This window comes from Spermophilus citellus, assembly GCF_964194105.1.
Source record: "Spermophilus citellus genome assembly, chromosome: 1".
NCBI classification, from domain to species: domain Eukaryota; kingdom Metazoa; phylum Chordata; class Mammalia; order Rodentia; family Sciuridae; genus Spermophilus; species Spermophilus citellus.
In genome coordinates this window covers 214315865-214323019 of record NC_138182.1, presented here as the reverse complement: position 1 = coordinate 214323019, position 7155 = coordinate 214315865, and the positions used below count along the sequence as shown (strand labels likewise).

The 7155-nt window shown below is 36.6% G+C and overlaps 1 long non-coding RNA gene across 1 annotated transcript in view; it reads right to left on the bottom strand.

Moving 5' to 3' along the window:
- LOC308652798 overlaps positions 1–1699 on the bottom strand; it is an 18694-nt gene extending 16995 nt beyond the window's left edge. Inside the window, exons 1-2 of the long non-coding RNA XR_014022896.1 lie at positions 1628–1699; positions 1128–1304 (exon numbers count right to left, since the gene is read on the bottom strand). This is a non-coding gene — a long non-coding RNA (uncharacterized lncRNA). The remainder of the gene's footprint in view (positions 1–1127; positions 1305–1627) is intronic.
- Between the last annotated feature and the right edge of the window lie 5456 nt (positions 1700–7155).

The following is a 7155-nucleotide window of genomic DNA, read 5'->3' as shown; positions in this document are numbered from 1 at the left end:
ATTTAGCCATTGATATATATAGTAATTCTGAATTTATAAAATGTTACATTGAAAGCTACCATGTAGTTTATGTTTTAAAGCAACTATATTAAAACAATTGAAGAATTTACCCTCTGAAATTTATGCTGAATTAATCTGCACACATCATGAGGAGAATTATAAGAATAAGTATGAGAATAAATGAAATACATTTAAATATATGTATTTTAGGGGAGACATTAGTTAGCATTAGTATTACTGTAAATTTATTTTGCCTTGCTTTTATTTATATTTTAAATAAATAAAAAAGGAAAAAAGGGTAGAGCATCAATATCTCAACAACTCTGTTCTTCACCTCATAGTGTTGTCTATATGGAGGCTCATTTTTTTTCTTCCATCAATGCTGATTCCCATGAATGCCCAACAGAAAGTAGAAAGAACAGAAAGGAGAAGTAGATACATCAAATTTTGCTTAGGTCTGCTGGTAGATTTCCATGATGTCAGCCCAATTTTTTCTTTTCTTTTTTTTTTTTCTGAAGCAGGAGGTACTTGGCTTATTTCTATGTTTCTTCAAACTACTTATCAGTCACAATTCTGAGGGTCCTTCAAATAGATACAGTATCAAATTACCTGATTCCAGTTGTAAAGTAAAATTTTGAAGATAGGGTTTTATGTCTTTTTTTTCTTTATAGTTGAGAGGTGGCTCTGAGTTGCATTCTGACTGAACTCCTGAAAACAGTACTGAGAAGCTGTCTATAAATAAACAGTTTTGTTTACAGGAACTTACTGAGGAACTGGACTTGTACCACCTGTCATTTGTCCAAGTTTGAGGCATGAGAGGAAGGGGTTTCACTCCTCTAAGATAATTCAAATAACCTATTCTACTTCTACTTAGGAAAACTTCTTTTTCTTTTTGGTTTAAACTAGACATGGCTACCTTTCTCTCATTTGTACACCTTATAGCTCTTTAATCATCCTGTTTTGCTTTTTCCATTATACCTGGCTGTCTCTTCTTATAAGCTTTCTAAGAACGTATTTCCTTTGCCTAATGTGTCAACCTATAGATAATTGGGCAGCACAAAAAGACATTTATGAAAACAAACTGCTTAGAATTATGAAAATAAATATCTGCAAAGTTTTATACTTACCCAAAATTCTTAATTTAAGTCAGCTAAGAAACTTCAATTCTGTGGGCTAGTGGCAAACTGGAGTCCATATGGAGTTTCTCAATTGGTCCTCTGAGTAGGTGGGATATAAATATCATGACAGCGTTTCTTCAGTGTCCCTTCCATGGTCCGAGATGCAGTCTTTTCAGTCTGGTTGGCCTATGAATGGGGTGTCATGACAGAAATCCTTGGTGAATTTTGCTTAATGAGGTGATCACTCAGCCAATAAATAGAAAGGCCAGATATTTATTTCCTAAGTTGTGTTTTGTATACCTAAAGTGTTATTAGAAAGGGGAGGCAATTCTATTACTAATTAAGGCCTGCTGAAGGCTTGCTATTAAAGCAACTAAGAAATGAGTAGGCAGAGTTTTCTATACATTCTGTAAAACATGAAGTAATGTGAAGTAACAGTCCAGAAGACAGTCTGGGGGAAAAAATCCTATCATCCTCTCCTAATTTTTATCCATTTAGCTCACACTTACCAGTGTCATAGCCTACGCTGACTCTGATGGCTGGGAACATCTGTAAGATGAAGAACTAGTACTGTATTCTGAGTCACATTTTCTATTTTTATTTTAAAGTCCTATTTAGAGCTTGGCGACTATCAGGCTTGTCCTGATTTTCCTTAGTTACTGTGATTTAGCCAGTTCATTATTTGCAGAATGCACGTTAATGGTTGAAATTGTTTTAAATGGATGCCTGAGGTAAGAGAAATAAAGACATTGACAGCTTACAGGACAGAAATTTAAATAGCCTTTAAAAATTAGTACATGTATCTAATGAGAAAATGACAGAATTTTATATTTTCTTTTTCAAGTTGAAGGGAATTATTTAGAAACTTTCAGAAGAAGCCACCTATCAATTAAAACAACAGAAGAACTGAAATGGAGACCTACCCACTGCTATGCTCATGGCCCTGTTTCATTAGCCATTATAAGGAAGTAGATCCGGAAATAGACATGCATGACTGCAAGACATCAGTACAGTAACCGGTACTTTCAGACATCACCACAAAAACACTCAAGATTTCACAACCCTCTCACACTGTCAATCTCAAAAGGATGCCTTGGGCAAGGTTCTCATCATCTTTTTGGGTAGAGCATGGTTTCTCATCTATCCCCTCCCAAGCCATCCCCTATAAATCACTTTTCTTGAAGGGCAAACTAAAGTTTCTTGGTTTCAAAATCATACTTGTCATGGTGAGGTAAGTCCTACTCATGCCATTAGAAAGTTTAATGTGTTCGGTTATCTGGAGACAGTGATCAGGTCCTATTCATGGGCAAAGTCCTGGTTCAAACATGGGAAATCTGAAAAGCATAGCCTCAAATGCTTTACTAATAACAAAATCTACATCACTCCTGTGTATTTGCAAAAGTGTTTATTACTCTGGTTCTTTAAAAAATTTTCTTGGCATCTTAAGCTTTGATGTTGTCACTATAGTCATCAAAGATAAATTCAATCACCTAGAAGATCTCATTTTGCCAATATATTCTTTCTGGACCCATAAAAACCCTTTTGGGATTCTCTTCTCTCCTCTAGTTTAGCAAAAGCTAAGTGAAATGGAGAATTCATACATTTAGCAATTTAATTGAGGTTAAAAACAAATGAGGCTGGGGATATGGATCAAGTGGTAGTGTGCTCGCCTGGCATGCGTGTGGCCGGGGTTTGATCCTCAGCACCACATACAAACAAAGATGTTATGTCTGCCAAGAACTAAAAAAAATAAATATTTAAAAAATTCTCTCTCTCTCTCTCTCTCTCTCTCTTTAAAAAAAATGAATCAGAGAGCTGCCCCACGCGTCTGCAGGGTAGGCGGACCTGCAACCCACCAGCAGAACAGGTCCAGCGGCCTGCTGAGGGGCAGGCCCGCTCCCTCCCCCAGTGCCTGCAAGGTAGGCAGAACTGTGACCACCGGCAGATCAGGCCCAGCGGCCTGCTGAGGGGCGGAGCCTCCCCCTCCCCCCGCACCTGCAAGGTAGGTGGACCTGCGACCCACCGGCAGGTCAGGCCCAGCAACCTGCAGAGTGACAGAGCTGCCCCACGGGCCTGCAGGGTAGGCGGACCTGCGACCTACCGGCAGAGCAGACCTAGCGGCCCGCCAGCGTGGTAGACAGATCACCCCAATTGGAGGAGGATCACAGCCACTACCTGCCCTGCAAGGGAGATTTTTCAACTATACAAGAGCAATATAAATAAATAGAGGGAAAATTTCAAAAACACAACAGTTTCACCAAGCAGAAAGAAACGCGAGCAGTATGAAAAGACAAGGAAAGAGAGGACCACAAGCAATGCAGGTCAACTCAACTTTAGAAGAGGTAATAGCTGCAACAGATGGAATGTCATATAAAGAGTTCAGGATATACATGTTTCAGATGATCTGGAGTCTCAAAGAAGACATGAGACAGCAAAATCAGACAATGAAAGATCACTTTGACAAGGAACTACATAAACAAATCCAGGAAGCAAAAGATCAATTACACAGGGAGATAGAGGTAATAAAAAACAAACAAATAGAAATCCTAGAAATGCAGGAAGCAATAAATCAACTTAAAAACTCAATTGAGAATACTATCAGCAGAGTAGATCACTTAGAAGATAGAACATCAGACAATGAAGACAAAGTATTTCAACTTGAAAAGAACATACACAGCTCAGCAAGACTGCTAAGAAACCATGAACAGAACATCCGAAATATGGGATAACATTAAAAGACCAAACTTAAGAGTCATTGGGATACAGGAAGGCACAGAGCTCCAAACCAAAGGAATAAACAATCTATTCAATGAAATAATACGAGAAAACTTCCCAGACTTGAAGAATGAGACAGAATCCCAAATCCTAGAAGCCTACAGGATGCTGAATGTGCAAAATCATAAGAGATCCACACCTAGACACATTATAATGAAGATGACCAACATACAGAATAAGGAGAGAATTTTAAAAGCTACAAGAGAAAGGAAGCAGATTACATTTAGGGGTAAAGCAATCAGGAGAACAGCTGATCTCTCAACACAGACTCTGAAAGTTAGAAGATCCTGGAATAACATATTTCAAACACTGAAAGATAATGGGTTCCAACCAAGAATCGTATATCCGGCAAATTTAAGCTTCAGGATGGAAGATGAAATTAAAACCTTCTACGGTAAACAAAAGTTAAAAGAATTTGCAGCTAGAAAACCATCTCTTCAAAAAATCCTTGGCAAAACATTACAGGAAGAGGAAATGGAAAATAACAATGAAAACCAACAGTGAGAGACAGGACAGTAAAGGGGGGAAAGTAATCAAAGAGGAAAACAAATCAGGTTTAGTAACATTAATAAACAAATATGGCTGGAAGAACAAACCATATCGCAATAATAACCCTAAATGTTAATGGCTTAAACTCACCAATTAAGAGACACAGGCTAGTTGAATGGATCACAAAACAAGACCCAACAATATGCTGCCTACAGGAGACGCATTTGATAGGAAAAGATATACATAGACTGAAGGTAAAAGGTTGGGAAAATCATATCACTCATATTGACTGCGGAAACAAGCAGGAGTGTCCATACTCATATCTAATAAAATAGATTTCAAGCCAATTTTAATCAAAAGGGATAAAGAGGGACACTACATACTGCTCAAGGGAACCATATACCAACAAGACATAACAATCATAAATATATATGCCCCAAACAATGGTGCAGCTATGTTCATCAAGCAAACTCTTCTCAAGTTCAAGAGTCTAATAGACCACCATACAATAATCATGGGAGACTTCAACACACCTCTCTCACCACTGGACAGATCTTCCAAACAAAAGTTAAATAAGGAAACTATAGAACTCAATAACACAATTAATAACCTAGACTTAATTGATATATATAGAATATACCACCCAACATCAAGCAGTTACACTTTTTTCTCAGCAGCACATGGATCCTTCTCAAAAATAGATCATATATTATGTCACAGGGCAACTCTTAGACAATATAAAGGAGTAGAGATAATACCATGCATCTTATCTGATCATAATGGAATGAAACTGAAAATCAATGATAAAAGAAGGAAGGAAAAATCATGCATCACTTGGAGAATGAACAATAGGTTACTGAATGATCAATGAGTTTTAGAAGACATCAAGGAGGAAATTAAAAACTTCTTAGAGTTAAATGAAAACACAGACACAACATATCGGAATCTATGGGACACACTGAAAGCAGTTCTAAGAGGAAAATTCATTGCTTGGAGCTCATTCCTTAAAAAAAGAAAAAAACAACAAATAAATGATCTCATACTTCATCTCAAAATCCTAGAAAAAGAAGAGCAAAACAACAGCAAAAGAAGTAGAAGGCAAGAAATAATTAAAATCAGAGCTGAAATTAATGAAATCGAAACAAAAGAAACAATTGAAAAAATTGACAAAACTAAAAGTTGGTTCTTTGAAAAAATAAATAAAATTGACAGACCCTTAGCCATGCTAACAAAGAGAAGAAGAGAGAGAACTCAAATTACTAAAATACGGGATGAAAAAGGCAATATCACAACAGACACTTCAGAAATACAGAAGATAATCAGAAATTATTTTGAATCCTTATACTCCAATAAAATAGAAGATAGTGAAGGCATAGATAAATTTCTTAAGTCATATGATCTGCCCAGATTGAGTCAGGAGGATATAGACAACCTAAACAGACCAATAACAATAGAGGAAATAGAAGAAACCATCAAAAGACTACCAACTAAGAAAAGCCCAGGACTGGATGGGTATATAGCAGAGTTTTACAAATCCTTTAAAGAGGAACTAACACCAATACTTTTCAAGTAATTTCAGGAAATAGAAAAAGAGGGAGAACTTCCAAATACATTCTACGAGGCCAACATCACCCTGATGCCTAAACCAGACAAAGACACTTCAAAGAAAGAAAACTACAGACCAATAAGTCTAATGAACCTAGATGCAAAAATCCTCAATAAAATTCTGGCAAATCAGATTCAAAAACATATCAAAAAAAATATACACCATGATCAAGTAGGATTCATCCCTGGGATGCAAGGCTGGTAAAATATACGGAAATCAATAAATGTTATTCACCACATCAATAGACTTAAAAATAAGAACCATATGATCATCTCGATAGATGCAGAAAAAGCATTTGACAAAGTACAGCATTCCTTTATGTTCAAAACTCTAGAAAAATTAGGGATAACAGGATCATACCTCAACATTGTAAAAGCAATCTATGATAAGCCACAGGCCAGCATCATTCTGAATGGAGAAAAATTGAAGGCATTCCCTCTAAAATCTGGAACAAGACAGGGATGCCCTCTCTCACCACTTCTGTTCAACATAGTCCTCGAAACACTGGCCAGAGCAATTAGACAGACAAAATAAATTAAAGGCATAAAAATAGGAAAAGAAGAACTTAAATTATCACTATTTGCAAATGACATGATTCTATACCTAGTAGACCCAAAAGGGTCTACAAAAAAACTATTAGAGATAATAAATGAATTCAGCAAAGTGGCAGGATATAAAATCAACACGCATAAATCAAATGTATTCCTGTATATCAGCTACAAATCCTCTGAAATGGAAATGAGGACAACTACTCCATTCACAATATCCCCCCCAAAAATAAAATACTTGGGAATCAACCTAACAAAAGAGGTGAAAGACTTATACAATGAAAACTACAGAACCCTAAAGAGAGATATAGAAGAAGACCTTAGAAGATGGAAAAATGTACCCTGTTCATGGATAGGCAGAACTAACATCATCAAAATGGCGATATTACCAAAAGTCCTCTATAAGTTCAATGCAATGCCAATCAAAATCCCAACAGCATTTCTTGTAGAAATAGATAAAACAATCATGAAATTTATATGGAATAATAAAAGACCCAGAATAGCAAAAACAATGCTAAGCAGGAAGTGTGAATCAGGCGGTATAGCGATACCAGACTTCAAACTATACTACAGAGCAGTAGTAACAAAAACAGCATGGTACTGGTACCAAAACAGGCGG